At 44.5% G+C, this 22,141-nt stretch overlaps 1 protein-coding gene across 4 annotated transcripts in view; it reads right to left on the reverse strand.

The window, feature by feature from the left end:
• The window catches only part of LARGE1 (LARGE xylosyl- and glucuronyltransferase 1), a 602,000-nt gene extending 585,503 nt beyond the window's left edge, over positions 1-16,497 (reverse strand). For all 4 annotated transcript variants that reach the window (XM_078147082.1, XM_078147080.1, XM_020982455.2 and 1 more), the window contains exon 1: positions 15,742-16,497. The gene's annotated coding sequence lies outside the window, so the exon portion shown is untranslated. The remainder of the gene's footprint in view (positions 1-15,741) is intronic.
• Positions 16,498-22,141: the final 5,644 nt, after the last annotated feature.

The raw sequence follows: 22,141 nt of genomic DNA on the forward strand, positions 1-22,141 counted from the left end.
CCCCAGTCCCTGAGCATGGTCCTGAGGTGGCGGCTGCCTCATGAGCTTCAGGCCCACAGGCTGAGGGGGAATCGAGTGGCTGATCAGAGGGGGACTGCAGGGATCTCTTTGCTGGTGCAGGATTCTCTTGCTTTGCCCATGCTTGGATCCAGGTCATAGTTCTGGGGGGCAGGCCTGGGGTGAGGAAGAGTGCTAGTATGGTGGAGCTTGTAGTGGCTGTGAAGAGAAAATCCTCCTCACAGTTCCAAGACGGAGTAGAGTGTTTGTGGTCACTCATAGACCAGAGCACAGGCCAGGAAAGGAGTAAACGCCTCGCCCTTGATCATAGCACCTTGGAAGAACTGAAAATTTACAGGTCCCTAGAAGTATCTCTGAAAACAGCTGCACAAAACCCCTGAAGCTTGGGATAGTACATTCTCCACAATGGAAACAGGCCCCTACCTTAAAAAAGAGTTTATAACTCAAGTAATTGTCCAAGATCATGAGCAAGCAGCGCAAAAAGAGTCAGACTACATTATCTTACTTTGGTGACAAAGAGGATCAAAACACACAACCAGAAGAAGACAACGAAGCCACAACTCCTACATCCAAAGCCTCCAAGAAAAATATGAATTGGTCCCAGGCCATGGAAGAACCTAAAAAGGATTTTGAGAAGCAAGTAAGAGAAGTAGAGGAAAAACTGAGAGCAATGCAAGAAAATCATGAAAAAAAAAAAGTCAACAGCTTGCTAAAAGAGACCCCAGAAAATACTGAAGAAAATAATACCTTAAAAAATAGCCTAACCCAAATGGCAAAAGAGGTCCAAAAAGCCAATGAGGAGAAGAATGCCCTAAAAAGCAAAACTGGCCAAATGCGAAAGGAAGTCCAAAAGCTTACTGAAGAAAATACTTCCTTAAAAATTAGAATGGAGCAATTGGAAGCTAGTGACTTTTGAGAAATCAAGCACTGTAAAACAAATCCAAAAGAATGAAAAAATAGAAGACAATGTGAAATATCTCATTGGAAAAACAACTGACCTGGAAAATAGATCCAGAGAGAATTTAAAAATTATTGGACTATCTGAAAGCCATGATCAAAAAAAGAGCCTAGACATCATCTTTCAAGAAATTATCAAGGAAACTGCTGATATTTTAGAACCAGAGGGCAAAAAAGAAATTGAAAGAATCCAGATCACCTCCTGAAAGAGATCCCCAAAGGAAAACTCCTAGGAATATTGTAGCCAAATTCCAGATTCCAGGTCAAAGAGAAAATATTGCAGGTATCCAGAAAGAAATAATTCAAGTATTGTAGAAACACAATCAGGATAACACAGGATTTAGCAGCTTCTACATTAAGGGTCCGGAGGGCATGGAGTATGATATTCCAGAGGGCAAAGGAAATAGAACTACAGCCAAGAATCACCTACCCAGCAAAACTGAGTATAATCCTTCGGGAAAAAATGGTCATTCATGAAATAGGGACTTTCAAGCATTCCTTAGGAAAAGGCCAGAGCTGAATATAAAATTTGACTTTCAAATACAAGACTCAAGTGAAACATGGAAGAGGTAAACAGGAAAGAGAAATAAGAGACTTATTAAGGTTGAACTGTTTACATTCCTGCAGGGAAAGAAGATATTTGTAACTCATGAGTCCTTTGTCAGTATTAGGGTAGCAGGAGGGAAAAAAAAATTATATGTATGCATAGATAGATAGAGGGCACAGGGTGAATTGAAGATGAAGGGGTGATATCTGGAAAATAAAATTAAGAGATGAGAGAGGATTATACTGGGAGAAGGAGAAAGGAAAAAGTAGAATGGAGTAAATTATCTCACATGAAACAGACAAGAAAAGGCTTTTACAGTGGAGGGGAAATGGGGAAAGGTGAGAGGGAATGAGTGAATCTTATTCTCATAGGATTTGGCTTAAGGAGGTAATAACATACAAAATGGGATATGGAAACCTATCTTACCCTACAGGAAAATAAGGGGGGAATGGGACAAGAGAGTAAGGGGTTGATAGAGGGGAAGCAGATTGGGGGAGGGGATAATCAAAAGCAAACACTTCTGAGGAGGGACAGGGTCAAAAGAGAGAATAGAGTAAATGGAGGGGAGGATAGGATGAAGGGAAATATACTTGGTTTTTCACAACATGACTACTATGGGAGTGTTTTGCATGACTAGACATCTATAACCTGTATCGAGATACTTGCCTTATCAATGAGGGTGGATGGGGAGAGAGGAAGGGAGAAAATTTGTAACCCAAAGTTACACATGTCAAAAAAAAACTGGAAAAAACAAGTTTAAAGCTAAAGGGAAAAAAATCTGGAGATCTGTTCCTGTTTGTTCGTATTCCATATTCCCTTATGACAGTTTAAAATGAAAATTAAATCCTGCGTGTGTGTGTGTACCCATGCACTTCTTAATCTTGAAGAAGAGATTTCCTTGCAGGGAAAACAGGATGAAAGGTTCCTACCTTCCAAGTTGATCTGCTGATCTTTTGAGCATGGGATGGGGGGAAGAGTGCTGCACATGGAGTTAAAAAAAAAACCTAGCTTTGCCAATTCCTGGCTGTGTAGCCAAGGGTGAGTTAAATCAGACTCAAACATATATTGAGCTCTCACTCATGCAAGGTAGAGGCTGCATGAATTTGTGCATAGAATTATTATGTTAGAGATGGAAGGGAACTCAGAGGCTGCCAAATCCAAACCTCTCACTTTACAGATGAGGAAACTGAGGCTGTTAGAGATATCAAGTGACTTGCCCAAGGTCACACATGAAGAAAAGTTGGTAATAGCAGGATTCAAACTCATATCCTTTGACTCCAAACTCAACACAGTTTTTTCTCACACCATGCTGGCCACGATGCTCGTAAAGTATGAAATAACTATGAGCCCCTTTTTTAAAAAGATGTCCATATGACATCATGTAGGAGCAAACTGGAAACAAAGTTTCTGCTCATCAACTGGGGAAGAGCTAGTCAGTCGACAAAGGTTTATTAAGTAGCTACTATATGCCAGGAACTAAGCTGAACACTAGAATGGGAATGTAGTGGAAGGTTACTGCACCACTAAAACGTGATTAATAGAAGAATTCAGAGAAACAGGAAAACTTATACGAACAGATGCAGAATGAGGGAAGCAGAACCAGAAGACCATGCACAATAATGACAACAGTGTATACAAAAGCAACACTGAAAAGCAGCTGAATACCAATGAAATACAATGATCAATCTCTGTTCTGAAGGTCAGAAAATGAAACACACTTTCTCTTCTTGGTAAAGAAGCGGCAGGGAAGGACTATGAGTGTACAACGGGGTGCACACTAACAGGCACAGTCCCTACATTGGCTGCCGTTGTTGTTCAGTCATGTCAGTCGTGTGTGGCTCAGTCATGCCCTTTCACTGCCCCACCCCCAGCAGCAGCTGCTGAGCCTCAGACTCCTAGGGGAAAGCTGGAAAATTTGCCTCTGCAAGCTGTGGTAGCTGGATTTAAAAGGGAATGACAGAAAGGAGGTAATGACTCCCAGTTAGTTGGAGACATGTATTAAACCTCATACAGAGCAGAAATGCTATTTCCCCATGCTAGGGGGGTGTGGGTGTGCATGCATGCTCCTTGAGTACAGAAACTTTCTCTTTTCTTTCTTTCTTTCCTTCCTTCCTTCCTTCCTTCCTTTTTTCTTTCTTTCCTTCTTTCTTTCTTCCATTCCTATCTCTCCCACATTTTTTTCTTTTTCATTCTCTTTTTCTTTCTTCCTCTCTATTTCTTCCTTCCTTGCTTGCTTCTATTCTCTCTCTTCCTCTTTCTCTCTTCCTCTTTCTTTACCTCACTTTCTCTTTCTTCCTTTTATTCACTTTCTATCTTTCCTTCATTCTTTCTTCCTTTTTCATCATTTGTATTATTTATCTATCTCTCCTTTTCTTTTTCTTCTCTTTTTCTTCACTTTTCCCCAGTGCTTTGCAAAGTGCATGGAACATGGCAATCCCTTAATAAAGCTTATTGATGCGAAATAAATGCAAATAAACCAGAGTGTTGTTTCACTTACAGCAAAATCAGACCCACTGTGACTAGAAGATCACTTCCATAATTCAAAAAAAGTCCATGAATTCCCAGGAAAATAAAATTCGAAAGACCTACGTTCTAGTCCTGGCAGTTCCACCAACTAGCTGTGTGACCTTGGCCAAGTCACTTCACTTGTCTGGGTCTCATTTCCTCCTCATCCATCACAAGAGCATGTTGAAGGTATGAGTGATGGAGAGGTTCTTTGATTGAACAGCCTCTAAGGTCTTCTGAGTAGAAATTATAGAGATAAAGATTTAAGGTTGTAGGGAAGCAATGCCTATCAATGAGAGCAACCCAAAGCAAGATAGGCTGCCTCAGAAAGGAATGGACTCCCCTTTAATAGAGATCTTCCACCAAAGGGTGGATGGATGGCCACTTATTGGGAAGGGTCCCACGCTACCTCTCCTATTCAGAGTTTAACTACATCCATTATTGCTCCGCAACAATTGTAGACGGCAATGTCCTCAGCATTAGTAACTAGCCGAGGTTGCAACCTCATCTGTACCTTCTCATTCTGAAAGATTCTTGTTCCCCTTGTTCTCCACAGAGAATCTTCCCGTTATGCTAGGGTCAGTACCCTGAGTACTTTAGTATTTCATAAATAGCTTACCAGTAAGAGAAGTAACTGGATTAGCCATAGACTCAATGCTTATCACATGCATTCCGTAGTTGTGTATGCAACATTCATGTAACATTCAAATATTCATTTGGGGCAGTGAAGAGTCCAGCCCCAACATGGGCCTTCTTCATCCCTCTTTTGATTGACCTGCCTCAAGGTATTCACTCAACTGAATAACTAGCATTGTTTTAAGTCAGGCTATCCTACCAGCACAGAATGAACTGTGTCAACCAAGAGGGCAAGTATAATGTTTGAAATAATGAAGTAGTGGTTGCCACATAATCAACTCTAGGAGAATTATTTTTAAAAAATCAATCATATCCGTCATATCCAATCAATTAATAAACTGCTATGTCAGGTGTGTCTTCCATTACCACTTCAAAACTATTTCCAGATATAGGATGAAATTAGTTTTAACTCATATCTTTCTTATTGTTAATTATCTAGAGCATAATTTCGTATAGTTGTTGATTGTTTGAATTTCTTCTTTTGAAAACTCCATGTTGCTAGTATGTAAGCATTTATCTACTAGCAGATTTTTCATCACCAATGAACTCAGTACTTCAAAGACAGAAAATCCATTCCTGGTAAACCATATTCTGGCTATTTTGGGTCCTAGAAGAAAAATACTAATGTGACAAGGAAGCTAAAAGGATATTATCTTTTTAGACTACCCAACTGGTTTATAATTAGAGCCCTGGCCTATGATTATCAGTAAATAGCATCATAGATTCAAAAATAAAAGGTACCTTAATCTAATTCAACTTCCTCACTTTTTACAGATGAGAAAATGAAGGCCCAGAAAGCATATTTTGAATAAGGTCACGCAAATAGTTAATGGCAGAATTAGTATTTGAACTCAGGTCCTCTGGCTCTGCATCAACTTCTTTCCCCACCATACCTGTCTCTGCCTTAATATTACTGATTCTCACGTAGTCAGTCTTTGAGGTGGTTTCAAAACGTTCTACCCTTCATAGTGGCCTCAGTATTGGATTTCTTCTAGTAAAGAGACAGTCACTTATCAGAAGATCATAGGTTCAGAGCTACAAGTGAGACCTCAGTCCAAAGTTATGATATGAACCCACATTGGATGATAAACCCAGCATCCTTGGTGGGGGGGGGGGTAAGGAGAGAAAACTGTGTCATAGTAAATACAGTCCCTAACTTGGAAGTCCAGAAGCCTGGAATTTGAATCCTATCTCAAATACATAGGCCTTAGCAAGTCACTTAACATTTTTGACCCTCAGTTGTTCTGCACCTACTATGGTGTCAGGCAATGTGCTTTACAAATATTATCAATTTTATCCTGATGACAATCTAGGGAAGTAAATGCTATTATTACCTCCATTTTACAAATGAGAAAACTGAAGGAGACCAGGGTTAAGTGACTTGCCTAGGGTCACGTAGCTGGTTAATGTCTGAGGCCATATTTGAACTCAAGTCTTCCTGACTCTAGGCTCAGTGCTCTATCCACTGCAAAACACACACACACACACACACACACACACACACACACACACACACACACACACACACACATACACACACGCGCACATGTATATGTATATATGTATATGTATATGTATGTATGTAGACATATATGCACCTCTATAATGGTAAATAATTTGCAGGGTTACTGTCAGGTTCAAATGAGATAATGTATATCAAAACTTTGCAAACACTACCATAGGTAAGCTATAAGTCATATGCATCATCACTGTCATCATCATCAACGTCATCATTATCATTTCACCTGGCCCCTCATTTTGCAGGTAAGAAAACCCAGGCCCAGAAAGGTCAAGTAATTTTACTGAAGTCACACAGGAAACAAGTGGTTGCACTAGGATTTGAACTCAGGTCTTCTGACACCAAAGTCAACATCCTTTCCCCTGTACCACCCTGTAGAGGTGACTCCTTCACAAAGCCTGATGCTCTCTGGTATGCCTTCCAGCTCTGAGATTGAGTTGTATATACAATGATTCCAGACACAAATATAAACTTGCTCCAATTTCCATCTTGAGTTTGGGAGGCTGACAAGAGCGATAGCCAACGGTTTGATCCTCAAACAATTAGCAGCTTTATCACAGTATTAAAGGGAAACCACTCAGTATCAGGGGCTGATGAGTCCTCTAGGCAAGGGATCTTACTGCTGCCCACAACCAACACAGGGCCACAGGGATTCCCAATAAATTCCAAGTTAACAAGCAATTGCTAGCTGCTTGAAAGTCGATGGTCTTATAAATCTGAATAGTCCTAATGGATTCCACATTTCCACAGAACTTATCACCGCCACACCAAAGATTTCACTTTTTTTTTTCTGTTTCATCCTGCTATCCTTTCAAAGTATATTCTCCTGAACAATAGCATACATCTATCAATGAACTAGGTCAGACCTCCTTCCACTCAGTTGCAGGGAAAGTATGGGTTAATAAAATAATACCACTGTACTCGAATCAGAGAATCATCAGGGACAAAAATTCTGGCAATGAATTGATAGACACAACATGGAGATTTCATAAATACCCATTTATAGCCATAAATATTTAAGAATATTTTAAATAGATGTTACCAGAACTAATGCTTGTAACACCCCAATCTATGTAGAATGAAAATTCCTGAAAATGTAAAGTCCTCAGGGGAGAAATCAAAACCATGAGCAAATAGGATGAAATTGAAATCATCCCTGATGTACCAGAATTGTCTCAAAGATGCTTTCACTGAGTCTTCTCAGGGGTTCTCAGTCTGGGATCTATGGACTCTTTTTTTCCATAGCTAATTTGATAAATGTACTCAATAGAATTGGTGTCCTTTGTTATCCTATGTATTTTATTTCTGCATTTAAAAACATTTGAAGAAGGGACCCATGGACTTTACAAGACTGCAAAAAGGGTTCATGACACACACTCAAAAGGTGAAACTCAAGCCCTGCTTTTCTAAAAAGTCCTTTCCAGTTCCTAGACAACTAGGTGGCACTTTGGATAGAGCACTGGGTCTGGAGTCAGGGAGATCTGAGTCAAAAATCCAGCCTCAGACACTTACTAGCTATATGACCCAGAGCAAGTCACTTAGCCTGAGCCTAACTCAGTTTCCTCAAGTATAAAATGAGGATAATAGCACTTACCTCCCAGGGTTGTTGGGAAGATCAAATGAAATTTTTTAAAATATTTTTAATATGTTTAATACAATACATGGCACATATTAGGTGCTTAATAAATGCTTGCTTCCTTTCTCCTTCTCTCCCTTCCTTCCTTTCTTCCAACATCCTAAGACACTGAGGACAGAGTGGCATAGAAGGCACTTGGTATAATGGAATGAGCATTGGATTTGAAATCAGAATATCTGTTTTGAAATCCTGAGTGTGAAAGTGACGTAACCTTGGGCAAGTCCTTTTACCTCACTGGGCCTCAGTTTTAATCTCTACACAATGCAGAGATCACACTAAGTGACTTTTAAGATCTCTTCTAGCTCTGAATCTTTGTGCCTACGAGCATCTCCCGAAGTTCAGTAATAAAGAAAGGTTAAAATTCACAGGCTCCTCAGTTCCGTGCTGAGGCTCACCTCTATTACCAGCCTCCACCAGCTCATGAGTAAAAGAGAGGAGGGGGGGAAGCCTTGCAATTAATAGGTGCTTAATAACTAGCTGTTGAATCATTGACTTCAATTAAACTAACTTAACATGGCCTTCCCCCTTTCACTCCCCATATACTTTACTTGCTTGTTGGGAATAATGCATTTTGTGACTTTGAAGAATTACTTTATAAATCAGAAGCCCAGAGCCCCGAGGGGTCTCAGGGGCCATCTAGCACAGCCTGTACCTGCATAGAAATAGGCACCACCATAGCCCACACAAATGTACATGCAGCATCTATCCAGTGATAAGGATCCTATGATCCCTCAGTGATGACCCATCCCAATTTTAGCTAGGAAGTTATTCCTTAGACAAGTCAGATTCTGCCCCCATTCTCTTCTCCAAGGCCAGGAAGATTATGAGCTGTAATGACTATTCTTATCGAGCCCAAATCCAAGTGCTTCACCCCCCCACCCCTTACTAAATCTGTCTGTGCTTCCTCTTCCCACGGCCCTCTTCTTAAACTGTTCCCTTTCACCCTGAAAACAACCACCTACAGAAAGTTCAAGCCAAAAGCCAATCAACTGAACCAAAAGGACTCACGGCTGTGCTGGAAACATCTATAACTCCACAGAGAGGCAAATGGTACAGAATGGAATTTGTTCTGTAGAGAGCTGTCTGGAAGTCTTTCCACTGTATCATTTCTCAAACAGCATCGTCAGTTCCCCCACTGTTGCATAATCATATAATGAAAGACCCAGAGGTAATTCATGTACACGAGAGGGCAGAGTTATGGCTGATAAGGGACCTTTTCTCTATTTGCATTGCTAATAATTTTTTTTTCCTTTAAAGCACAGAAGCAGGGGGAAAGAATTTGTACAGGCATGAAGCACTGTTATAGGTTCTGGGCAGCACTGGACTATCCTGGATCTTACCAACACGTCCCACATCCACCTCCCAGGAGTTGGTGGCATTAGGAAGACTGTGGCTCAAAATCCCAACTCAAGACACCTATTAGCTAAGGGACCCAGAGCATTAGGTTTCCCAAACTTCAGACATAAAATAATAATAGAAGCAGACTGGCATAATTTATAGAGTTTCAGTTTTAGCCAAGAAGACATGGGTTCAACTCTTGCCTTATGCTATATTTAGCAAAAAGTCAATAGGGAAAAACCAGAGTTTACTGGGAGGGGAGGAGGATGCGTATGATATGGTTGCACCTACAATTTTGGAGAAATAACTTTGGAAGTTACGTGGAGGATAGACTGAAGGATAGGGTTGAGTTAAAGAGCGTTTTCATTCTCTCTCTCTCTCTCTTTCTGTATATATATGCCTATATACATACATACATATATGCACACACATACATATATACATATATAGGTGTGTGTGTATAGAGCATATACTAGCTCTATACAGTATATGTATATATATATGTGTGTGTGTGTGCACCACGTATGCATGAAAACATATATCCACGTGTATTTATATGCTTATGTGTATATATACATACACACATAAATATACACATTGTTCATCCTTCATTTCCTAAGAGGACCAATGACATGCATATATATGTGTGTGTGTGTGTGTGTGTCTACACACACACACACACACACATGCACACACACACAAAGATAGAGTATATGCTCATAATTATAAAACAAGCCATAAAAACTCGCTCAGGAGATACACTGGAAAGAACAATAGATTTAGAATGAAAGATCCTGGGTTCAAATCATAGGTCTGACACGTAGTATCTGTGTGACCTTGGACAAGTCTCCAGCTAGGCAGCACAGTGGAGAGTGCTGGCCCTAGAACCAGTAAGACTTGAGTTCAAATTCAGCCTCAGACACTTACTACGTGGGACCTTGGGCAAGTCGTTGAACTACTGCCTGCCTCGGCTACCTTGTAGGGTTGTTGTGAGGCTCAAATGAGATATTTGCAAAGTGTGTAGCACAGTGCCTGGCACATAACAGGTGCCATAAAAATGCTTATTCCCCTTATTTCATCTCCATGGGCCTCAGTTTCCTCATCTTTGAACAAAGGAAGTTGAGCTTGATGTTTTCTTCCAGACGATCCTACGAATGCCTCTCTGTTTTTGCATGCTGACATCCTTGTGCCTCAAGGCTTAACTCAAGTAAGACCTCTCTACACTTACGAAGTACCTTACAGACATATCTTCTTTAATTCACACCACTGTCCTCTTAAACATAGACAGTACGAGTATTTATTAGTCCCATTTTGTAGGTAATAATTTAGCACTTTAAAGTTTAATGAAGCACTTTGCCCAGCACAGGCCTGGGGGTGAGGTAACTAACGTATCATGAACCCCTTGGTTAATGGGGAAACTGAGGCTCAGAAAGGTAAAGCTACTTGCTCAAGGTCACACAGCAGAACAAACTCCAGTCTGGGTGTTTCTGATGCACTCCTTCCTCTCAGCCACACTTGTTACATGCATTTCAATAGTCCCATTATCTAGAAGGAAATATGAGCAGACCATGAGAAAGTACCTTATTACCCAAGTGCAACGATTTATTTATACCAGTCTTGTTGAGAAATGACTCTTGAAATTTCTCTTTCTATATATTATTTCACTGACATTTTCGGCACCAAGAATCTACTGAGCCAGAATACGACCTAGGTAGGAATTAAAGTTGATGCTCATTTATCATCGATGCTGGCCATGTTGTCCACTCTACTAATTCCCCAAACACGAATCTGCCCATTTGAGTAAGTGGCCAGAACAAGAATCTGCTGATCCCGAGTCCAAGGAATCCCTTGCAGGAGGTAGGGGGATGGGAAGGACACGGGTTCAAAACCTGGCTCTCATTCCAGTGAAACCTTCAAAAAGTTGCTTCAACATCACGAGATGTGGGGTCTCTCGTCTAGTAAATGAGAGAGTTGGATTAAATGACCTTGGAAGGTTTTTTACAACAAAGGCAACTAGATGGCACAATGGATGGGGTGTTGGACCTGGAGTCAGGATGACCTCAATTCAAATCCTGCCTCAGATATTTCCCAGCTCTGTGACTCTGGGCAAGTCAATTAATTTCTGCCTACTTCATTTTACTCATCTGTAAAATAGAGATAATAATAGTACCTACTTCCCAGGGTTGTTGTGAGGAACAAATGAGATGATGTCTGTAAAGTGCTTTATATAAATTTTAGTTATTATCTATTATTATTCAATCTATGATGTTATGATATCAATCACATCCTACCTATCCTCTCTTCTCTACTTAAGGAATGCCTCTCTTCCACCTCTGCATGTGGAAATTCAACCCATTATTTACTACTAAGACCATCACTACAATCACCATTATTACAATTACTACCACCATCACCATTACTACGATTACCACTACCATTACTACTACTACCACCATCACCATTATTACTACTACTACCACCATCACCATTACTACTACTATTACCACCACCATTACCACTGCCACCACCACCATTATTACTATTACCACTATCACCACTACTACTACCACCATCACCATTATTACTACTACTACCACCATCACCATTACCACTACTATTACCACCACCATTACCATTGCCACCACCACCATTATTACTATTACCACTACCACCACTACTACTACTACTACTAACACTATTATAACTACAACAATATAAGTCAATCAATGGATCACAAATTTAGCATTAGATGAAATCTTAAGACTCCACCAAGTTCACTCCCCTCATTTTGCCGACGAATAAACTGAGGCTGAAGGAGGTTAAGTGGATTCCCTAGGTTAACACAACTAATAAATCTGGAACAAGATTTGAACTCAGGTCTTCCAAACTCCAAGTCCAAATTAATCAAGGACAGTCAGGCTGGCTTACAGTAGAGTTCTTAAAAGGACTATATTCATGGGTGAACAAAACTATCTGTGCTTTACCCCACCAACCTTTGGAATCCTACAGGAAAGTATCCCATAAAGAACACATATCTTGTCATCAGCCATTATAATAATAACATTTGCTATTCCAGTAGCTCTGTTATCTGAGGAAAGAATAGCACTTTTAGGACACTAACTCATTAGCATCTCTAGCACCTCTAAGAGATCAGACAGATAAATCTTCATTTTGCTAAGAGAACAAATTGTCCCCACAATAGTGGAGTAAGAATTAGAGCTCAGAAATAGGACTGGCTCAATTTGTGCTCTGGACAACTGTTCCCATGGGCAGAGCCATGTAACTAGGACAGGACAATTGGGGCACTGGCCCAGGGTATCAAAATTTAGAGAGCAAAAACAATCCATAAATTCCATTAACAACACTAGGAACAACTTAATTTAGCACCTAGTTAGCAAGCATGATTAAAGATCTATATGTCCACCCTCAACCTCACTGTGTTCCAGAGGCTGGTACCTCAGAGTGCCCCCTACAACCGAGTTTGTCCTAAAGAACTGCATATTGTGTAAAGCTTGTCCCAGGAACTAAAAATGCTAGTTGTGGTGCTGGCCAAGTGAGGATGATATGATATTTTATAATGCTTTATGTTTGCAAAGGGCTTTATAAAATTACCCCATTTTATCCTCACACAGCCCTAGGAGGTATATGCTATCATTATCTCTATTTTACAGATAAGGAACTGAGGCAGACAGAAGTTAAGTGCCTTGTGTAGGCTCATGAAGCTTATGAGTATCTGATGCAGAATTTGAACTCAGATCTTCTTGACCCCAGCACCAGCATTCTATCTATTACTCGACCTAACTGTCAATCATAAAAATAAAATCTGTGAGAATTTCAAGGTTGGACTTGCCGGGTAATTGCTCCACAATCCAAAAGACTGAATTCCTTAGAAGATCTATCACAGTCATGATTTCTATCTCTGTCCCTAGCTGTGCCATCTCCTGCAAGTCACTTAAAGTTTCTCCTGGAGCTTCAGTTCGTAATCTGTAAAATGGGAGAGCTTGGAACTGAGAGGTCTGTGAAGTCCTATTTAGCTCTACATATGGGATCCAGGCATCCTAAAGCAACTTCTCTGAGGCTCAGTCATCTCATCTATAAAATGAATCCACCAGTCAGTCAATTAGCCTTTAAATGAGGAAGATGAATACTGACACTACCTTGTTCAAAGACTGGCCTTGAGGAAAGTGCTTTAGAAGGCTAAACATGCTTCATAAAAGTGAACTATTACCATTACTACATAAGGATAGCACTATCTATCTAACACACATTTTTTTAAACAACCACCCAGCCTCTCGTGGCCTCTTTGCACCACATGCCCATTGCAGGTCTCCCAGACCAAGGCTGAGTTGTGCTGTTATTTCCTGGGCTTCAAGACCATCACTACCAAGCCTCCTTTTGAGCCCAAACACCCACGGAACCTCCAAGAAAACCAAGAAGGACCATAAGCTTTTACTGCTCTGGGCCAAGTGTCTCCATCAGTGAGGAAACAGACAATTAGCCCCCTTAGTATACTGCTGGTCCAGGTGACTGCAGCATGCACTGATTACATGGATGCATTCTCCCCTATTCTGTAAGAATTTTTAAGATATAGAGGACCAAGCAAAGCCTCTTAGCAACTGCTGCTTAAGCACTTTCAGAATATCGGTGAGACTAGAATACTATCCATCTCATTTCTGGAGGCTCCAGCCCTATATCCAAGCAGAAGAAACTAATGTTACACATAAGAAGTTTATCTCTAAAGAGAACACTTAATTACTCCACCCATTCAGACTTCACATCATCAAAAGGATCTGTGTTCAAATCCCTACTATGCCATTTAGGGCTTGAATGACCTCAGAGCTAGGTCTGAGGTCGCTAGGTCTCTCTAGGCCTCATTGTCAAAATGAGAAGGTTGGAATAACGTTATAAATTCTCCAAGATCTCTTCCAGCTCTGACCCTAGGGCCCTTGAAACCTGTTTCTCTGTCCTCCTTTAGGGCATACTCTGATCAGAGAGACACTGTCTCCTCCTCTGCTGCCCATTTCTTTGATGGTATAGTAGTGATGGGACTGGATTCCATAATTTTTGGTTAGTAACTCTGGTTCTGCCAATCATAGTTTCAAAAAAGAAAAAAAAAGTACATTAGGACAAATGAGAAATCTCAAGGCAGAGCCTCCTAACAGTATAAATTGGGATGTAATTTAGGAGCCAGCTTCTTTATAGTGTCTATTTGTTGATGTATGTATATAAACACACACATTTCCAAAAGGTGGGACCTTATTCTTGTCCTAGTCTCTTGAATGATCCCCCAGCTCCCTTCTGATGGTGGGCAGGAGGGGAAAAAAGGGAGGGAAAACTAAGCCAGAGGGGGAAAATGTCTAAAAAAGTAATGGGGGGGGCACTTCTAGCCTATTTCCCTATAGAACTTCATTCTTTGCTAGGGAAAGGTGAACGCCTCCATTCATCTGTCCTAAAAGCCAGCATTAGAGAGACAATCTCTTGGGCCCCTTATATAAGCCACTGTAAAACTTTGTGTGACATTCACCGAAAATGTAAGCTGCTCCCAGAGGAGATCCTTTTAATGGACTGAGTGACAAAATTCCCGGGTTCCGAATTCAGCGGAAACCTGCTCAGCCGAGATACAACGTGGGCAGAGAGGATGGGAAAAATAAAATCCATCCCCATTTAAGAGGGCCACACAGGGAATGGATTCCATGTACCTGGCTAAAATCTGTTCCCTCTAAGAGACCCATTTAAGATCAAATGGTTTGGGGCAGAACCCACAGTTTTAATCAATTCCAAATAGAATAGGTTATGCTGATAGATTCAGAGGGAAATAAAAGCTGGAGCCAGGTAATCACACAATGGACAAAATAGATGGTATATGCAAACTTTGGAGCACCTGAACCCTTCGGAAGCACTGACATTTACACGGCAAATGCCTGAGCCTTTTATTTATCGACCAACTCATCAGCAGCAGCTTTGTCTAATAGTAATGAGACGTCTTGTCTAAATGGTATCTATGCTACCCGCAGACTAACTGTTCCCGCGGAAGACCTTGCTTACTAACCCACCCACCCCTATCCAATTTGAGTGTGGTCTATGCAACATAGAGAACAGAAAAGTTCTCTTCCCCCCCACCCCCAACCCTTCCCGGGATCATGCCAGGACAGGCAGATGTGTGCCCTGCACGGTCGGAGGAGGGGACTATTGTAAACCAGTCTTTCCAAAGGCATAAATGCCCACCAGCATGCCAGGGGGCACTTCCCGCTGAGTGCCAGAGGACTGCATGTGTGGGGGTGGGGGGGGGGAGCAGTGCACCGAGCTGTAAAACAATCTGGGGCTCTGAGAGGAGGATAAAAGAGGGAGTAGGAGGGGAAGGAGGAAGAGGAGAGGAGGAGAAAGGGGGGGAGGAAAGAAGAGGAGAGGATTTTCTTTGCAACTACTTCCCTCTGGATCTCACAGCTGAGGAGGGGGCGGTGATTAAGCCCCTCCAGCACCTCCAGACCCACGCTCTGGAGTGACAGCCACAGGTCTGGCTAACTTGTCCCGATAAGGTTAAAGGAATGCTTTTCAGCCGGGTCGCTGTAGTGCCCGGGTTCTTACCTTGACCGCTGGAACCGCCCGGGAGAAGGCGGAGAAGGCGGTTGGGATCGGCGGCGGGCTCTGCTTAGCTAGGTGTCGGTCCGGCTCCGGGGATGCGCGGAGCAGCTGTGCCAGGCGGTGCCAGCCGAGGCGGCCAGGAAGCGGCGACTGCCGCCGCTCGGGGTCCTGCTGCTCCCCGCTGCTTCTGCTGCCGCCGGCGGGGCTGCTGTCCCAGCCCCGGCTCCGGCTCCGGCTCCAGAGGCTCCCGCCGCCGCCGCCGCCGCGGCCGGCTGCTGCCCGTGGGACTCCTCCTGGGCACACCGGGCACGCTCCTCATGGACCAGGGCCGGGGGCCGCGGTCCCCCCCAGCCCCGGGCCGGGAGGACTGGTGCCCTTTAGGGCCTGCCCGCTGCTCCTGGCCACGCCGCCGCCGCCGCCGGGGGTGGGGAGGCTGGCCGCGCCCGCCCGGGCCCCGCTGGCCCCGGCCGGAGAAGGGGTGGAGAGGAGGGGAGGGAAGCCCAGGCCCGGGCCGGACGGCTGGCAGGCAGGCAGGGGGAGCGGGCGGGCTCCGGGCGGCCTCTTCGCCCCCTCCCCCAGGGCCTGACGCCTCTCGCTGCTCCGCGGGAAGGAGGGCGATCCGGAGCTGGAGATGGAGAAGAAGGAGGAGGAGGAGGAGGAGGAGGAGGAGAGGGCCTCTCCCGGCCTGGGAAGAGGAGGCAGGGGGCGGGGGTGAAACCCCGAGAAGGTCACCGAAGCGGAGGCGCCGGGAGCGGGGCGGGGGGGGGGACAGTGGGGAGGGGGGCCCTGAGAAAGGCAGAGGAGGCGTCCCCGCCCGCCCCCCGCTCGAACGCTAGCTCCTCCTTCTCGGCCGCGGCCGCCCGAGCTTCCCCGGCCTGGGTTGGCTTCCCGGGAACTGTCCGTGCACAGCCGCCGCCGGCTGGAGCTGCCCGGGCCGGGAGCCTCTTCTGGGCTGGCTGCGCCGGACTGGGCTGGGCTGGGCTGGCCTGGCCTGGCCGCTGCTCCCCGCGGGGCTCAGTGCCCGGACTGTGCGCGCCGAGAGTCCCCGGAGCAGCCTGGCCCCGCCGCCGCCGCCGCCGCCGCCGCCGCGTGCCCCGGGCTCGGGCTCAGCAGCTGCAGTGACTGTGTGTCTGTGTCGTGTCTCTACAGCTGGGGGGACCAGCAAGCCGGGGCCGGCTCCAGAGAAGGAGTGGGGAGGGGCCCCAAGGGGCGGGGCCTGGAACACCCGCCCCCCCCAGTTCCCCGTGACCCCGTGGAGAGGGCCGGCCGGCCAATGGAAGAGGTTGTAGCCGGGCGGCCGCGAGACCGGCCCCCTCCTCGGCGCCCTCCCCCCGGCTCCGCCCCCAACTTCTCCGACCTCCCTCCCGAGCTAGCGGCCGCAACACCCGGAATGGGGAGCCCGTGGGCAGGATCCGGACTGACGGGTGCAAGCTGGGGAGCTGTGGGCCCCCCGAGCTCCCTGGCGGCAGCTGCTGTGGCTCAAGCTCTACAAGCCTACCTCGTGAAAGCCGGTGGAGGGGAAGCCCACCCACCCAGCGGGCCAGCCCACGGCGGCTGGCTGCCTTTGCTGGCTCCCCGAGAGAGCTCCCTTTGCTGCTTCTAAAAACAGCCCCCGTTGTGCACGCACTAGATCTCGGCCAAAGGGCTGAGGCGCTCGGAGCGAGAGAGGAGGAGGCAAGGAAGTTTTTTCACCTCTTTCCCCCTCCTCCTCTTCCTCCTCCTCCTAGGATCACAGCTTCTCTCGTATATATTCACAAGCTAAAAACAGCAGTAGGAAGACCCAGAGTGGGCTCTGGACAGCACCCTTAGGAGGGCTACTTCCGAAGAGGGACAATGTGGGGGGAGGAGGGCTAGAATTTCTCTAGTTCACTCCTCAGTGGAACAATTCCCACGCATCCCTCGCCACACCCTGTGTCCCTCATAGCCTCCTCCTCCAGCTTTTTTTTTTTCTGCTCTACCCGTCCCCTTCAGAAGCATCCCATATCCCCCTTTCCTTTTACACCTCCACCCGGGCTCAGCTTGCATCCATTGAGAGCTAACTCTGTGTCCGGTGAAAGGGGTTAGGCGACAGAAATTGATCTCATCTCAGGGGTGGGGGTGGGCGGAAACAGGGCAAGAGTGTAATTAGAAGGGAGAAAGCCGAGGACAGGGAGAGAGGGTGGTGTCTGGGGAGCTGAAGATGAAAGGAGGAGGCCCCTAGGGAAACCTGGGAGGGTCAGGAAGAGCAATAGAGAAGCTAGGGGGACAGCTCCGAGTTGGGAAGGGGAGGAAAAGGCTGACACTCCTGATCCAACCCTCCAGGTTTTTTCCCAGCTCCGCTCCCCAAGCTTCTGAGGTCTCCCAGCAAAGGGTCGTCCAGCTTCTGAATCCCAACAACTATCAGGCTGCCAGTCTGGTTATCTCCCTCCTCCTTTAGTCTCTGTAGTTCAAGGACTCCAGAGAGCCCCGGGACCTTTGGGCGTGATGGGAGAGAGGATTGAGAGTGCAGATTCGGGGACCAGATGGGCCAAATATTATTATGGAGGGAGGAGGAGCCTGAAAGGAACACTGGGTCCCCAATTTCTGGGACCGCACCCTAGAAGGTAGCGTTCTGCCTAAAGAGCAGAGCCGAGGCTCATAGGTGTCGCCATCCAACCTGAACTCCCGGCCTTTGCCCAGGTCGCCACACCCTTGGCACGGTGGCAGCCCAGTCTCAGTTCTCCTACATTCCCACTCTTATAACCCTTCTATGGAACGGACCCTCCAGAGCTTTCTTCCCCAAAGAGGGATCTCCCATCGGGAGAGCCAGCTGAGAGAGGGAACGCCGAAACCCTTGCCTAGGCGCGCCATGGAGCTGCGGGACAAGTTCACGGTGACGTCCGGGGCCCGCCGCCTTATCTCTCTCCCAGCGATGATGCTAGATCTTCCCTGGGAGCAGGAGAGGGAGATGCTATCTGGCTTTGATGTCATTACATCGGCAGCACCGAGCATAATATGATAAAATATTATCTAATATCCCGGAGCCCATTAAAGTGTCAAAGTTTAATGTCAAGGCTTTTTAGCTCAAACTTGTTTCGGTTCTCCTGGCGACGGGTAGGTCTGTTCGGACGTATTGAAAACAAAGGGATCGTATTTATGTTTTATTTTATTTATTTATTTGGTAAACATCCAGCGCTCTCCCCTTCTTGCTTCCTCCTCTCCTCCTCCACCCAGACAAAGTTGAAACAGGGACGTGGGCTTTATTTTTATCCAGGCAGTTGGCTTCACTTCATTAGTGGTGTAAAACGCATTATTACAATACATTAGCATATTAATAAAGGCGATGTGACCCAGGGAGGGAAGAAGAGATTTGAAATTTACAAGCAAGGAAGGAATAATTGAATAAGAGGAGGGAGCAAAGGGCAAAGAAGAAGGGACTGTATTTGAAGGGTGAAGTGAGGTGGTCTGATGAGCCCTAAGAACTGCACAGAAGACCCAGCAGTAGGGAGCTGCAGCAGCTCTGCGCTTGAGCTGAAAGGACGTTGGACTGGGAGTTAAGAGAACTGGATTCCAAACCAAGTCCTCCCACTTCCTAGCCGTGAGGTCTTGGGTCATTCAATGTTCCTCTCTGAGCCTGTTTCCTCCTCAGTAAAATGAATGGGTTTAACTAAACCAGCTTCTGGTGCAGTGGAAGAAAAAGAATTCTAGGATCATAGCCCCAGAGGCAGAAGGGACTTTATAAGTCATCTAATTCAACCCCAACAATTTACAGAAGAAGAAACTATTTCCCAGAGATGTGTATGTTTGTGGGAGTGAGGTGGAGGGGGAGATCTTTTAGTCATAATAGTCCTAGAGATGGAACTAGCCTCAGATGACATCTTTCCAACTCCTTTCATTTTACATATGAGAAAACCCTGAGAGCATATTGGACTTAGCAAAGCCACACAGATTGGGTCAGTCAGAATTTGAACCCATGTCTTCTGACTCTTTCCCTTGTGGTAATTGGTATGGAGTCAAATATTAGGTTTATCTCTGAGTACCAGATGACCTTAGCTATCACACTAGTATTCTCTGTTTCTTCATCTGTAAAATGTAAGATTAGACTGGGTGACCTCTGAGGTCCCTCCATCTCTAAATCCATGATTGCTGACGTATCTTCCAGCTCTAAACCTATAGTCTTCGATGGTCCTTCCAACTCTAACATAAAATTCTGAGATTCTATATGGTCCCAACTCTTCAGCTAATTAGCTGAGAGACCTGGGCAAAGTCCCTTGCCATAATTGAGCCTCAGTTTCTCTCTAAATGAGGGAAATGGATTTAGATGAACTCCAATAATGCTCTTAGTTCTGAAATTCCATTATAGAAAACTCTCCATTATGTTGATTAGCATTCTGTGAATTCACACTGAACTGAATTAAAAGCTATGTGCCCTTTAAGAAAGATATACCACTCCATCAGTTAGGTACATTGGAAAAAGGGCTTCAAATCTACCATACAATAGTAGATGAGCACCTTCACTGTTTGCTTCCTTTGTAATATCAATTAAATGGCAATAATCCAAATCCCAAAGTGGATATTGCTTGTCCTTTTTTTTTCTTCAAGACATTGGCTTCCCAGAATGCTGCAGGATGGGAATCTTTATCAAAATGAAACATTTTCCATAGGGAAGTCACCTCCTGGAAGGTGAATGCTCTGTTAAACATCACCCAAATACCAGATTTGAAAGATCTCTTTTGAAAAGTCAGTAAATGCTGCAGAATTCCCAGGCCCAAATACCCTCAAGAATCTTGAATAATTCAATAGATTGCTGATGCATTCCTGAATCAAAAAAAAAAAAAAAGAAAGAAAGAAAAGGAAAAAAGAATTCACATGAGGAAAAGCCACCCAAGGGCATCCCCTCCCCTGCTGATAAATTCTAGTCCTCTCTGGCAAACTAAGTAGAAATGCAAGGAAAGGATATGTAGCATAAGCAATACAAAATAAAGCATCATATAAGATCCCACCCTGCTCTAAAGCCTTTAATCTTGTGTCACGCAAATTAAGTCCAGCTTTTGAAAAATATGTCCTGCTTTTCCACCCCCTGGAAGGGTTAAATGAAAACTATGGGATTTCCTAAACCCATTGCCATCTATTTACTTCTGGACTCATATTATGCCTGTCAGGAAGAGATTGAGAATGGCCTCTCTCAGGAAGGGTCAAGGGGACGTGAGTCGGTCTCAGGAAGCCAGAAATGGGGGAAACAGCCACTAGGGGGCCCTAAAGGCATCTACAAGGAGAGACATACAACCATCCTCTCCCCATCATTCCATCTCCCCCATTCCTCTGTCCTGATTTCAGGCTTGAAAAAGGAATCTAAAGTCAGTACTTGGAAAAGGCTTGAGAGTGCAGTGTGGAGGCAAAGAGAGTTCTGCTGTGTGCATTTGTGTGTGTGTGTGTGTGTGTGTGTGTGTGTGTGTGTGTGTGTGTGAATGTGTGTGTGTGTGTTGGGGGGATGAATGAGGGTAGGGAACAGAAATTATGAAAGTGATTATACATACACACATACACAATTATATATGTTGTATGAATGTATATGTATGTTGTGTGTACATACATGAGTGTGTGTGTGTGTATACACACACAACTAAGAAAAGAGAGAATGGAGGTTTGATTTGTATGCTGCACAGGCATGAGTATGTGTATGTATGTGTGTGTGCAATGTGCACACACACACACATATACACATATGTATATGTACGTGTATCTCTGTATCTATTTATTGACCCCTTCTTTCCACCTCACCTCAAAAAGCTTCTATATTTTTCTGTCTATAATCATCCAGATGGGGGTGGGAGCAATGTGTGAAAAGCACTGAGCTTAGAACAAGAGCCTCTAAGCACCAAGCTTCAGTTCCATCCATTGTAGGGTGAATAATTAACTCAACCTCTCAGTGCCTCATTTTCCTCAACTCAAAAATGATGATGGTGGCACATGCAATGCCTGTTTCATAGAGGTTCTTGTGAGTTTTTTATAGTAGTAATGGTACTAAGAATCTCAGAATCTGAGAATTGGAAGGCACTTCAGAGGCCAGCATGCTAAAGCCAAGAGTTAATAATTTATTCAGTGAGCTAAGTGGAAAGCATTGACAATTTTTGTTTGTTTATTTTTAAACAGGGCAATGATGTGGTCATAGTCATAGTCTTAAAGCAATTCTGATTCCTTTGAGTTTCCTATTAGTGTCTATTTTGAGAGGTAGCATAGCATGGTATCTGACCCTGGAATCAGGAAGACATAGGTTCGAGTACAATCTCTAACCTATATTGGCTGCATTAAATCCCTTAATCTCTGTGTCCTCCATCACCCCCCACAAATAGCCCCTTAAAATTATAACAGTTTCAGGACTCTCTTCCAGGCCTTCTTTCTCTGTGGTTTTTCTTTTGGTGAACTCATTAACTCCGAATGGCTC

The sequence above is a fragment of the Phascolarctos cinereus genome, unplaced genomic scaffold, assembly GCF_003287225.1.
Source record: "Phascolarctos cinereus isolate Bilbo 61053 unplaced genomic scaffold, phaCin_HiC Scaffold_1;HRSCAF=81, whole genome shotgun sequence".
NCBI lineage: Eukaryota > Metazoa > Chordata > Mammalia > Diprotodontia > Phascolarctidae > Phascolarctos > Phascolarctos cinereus.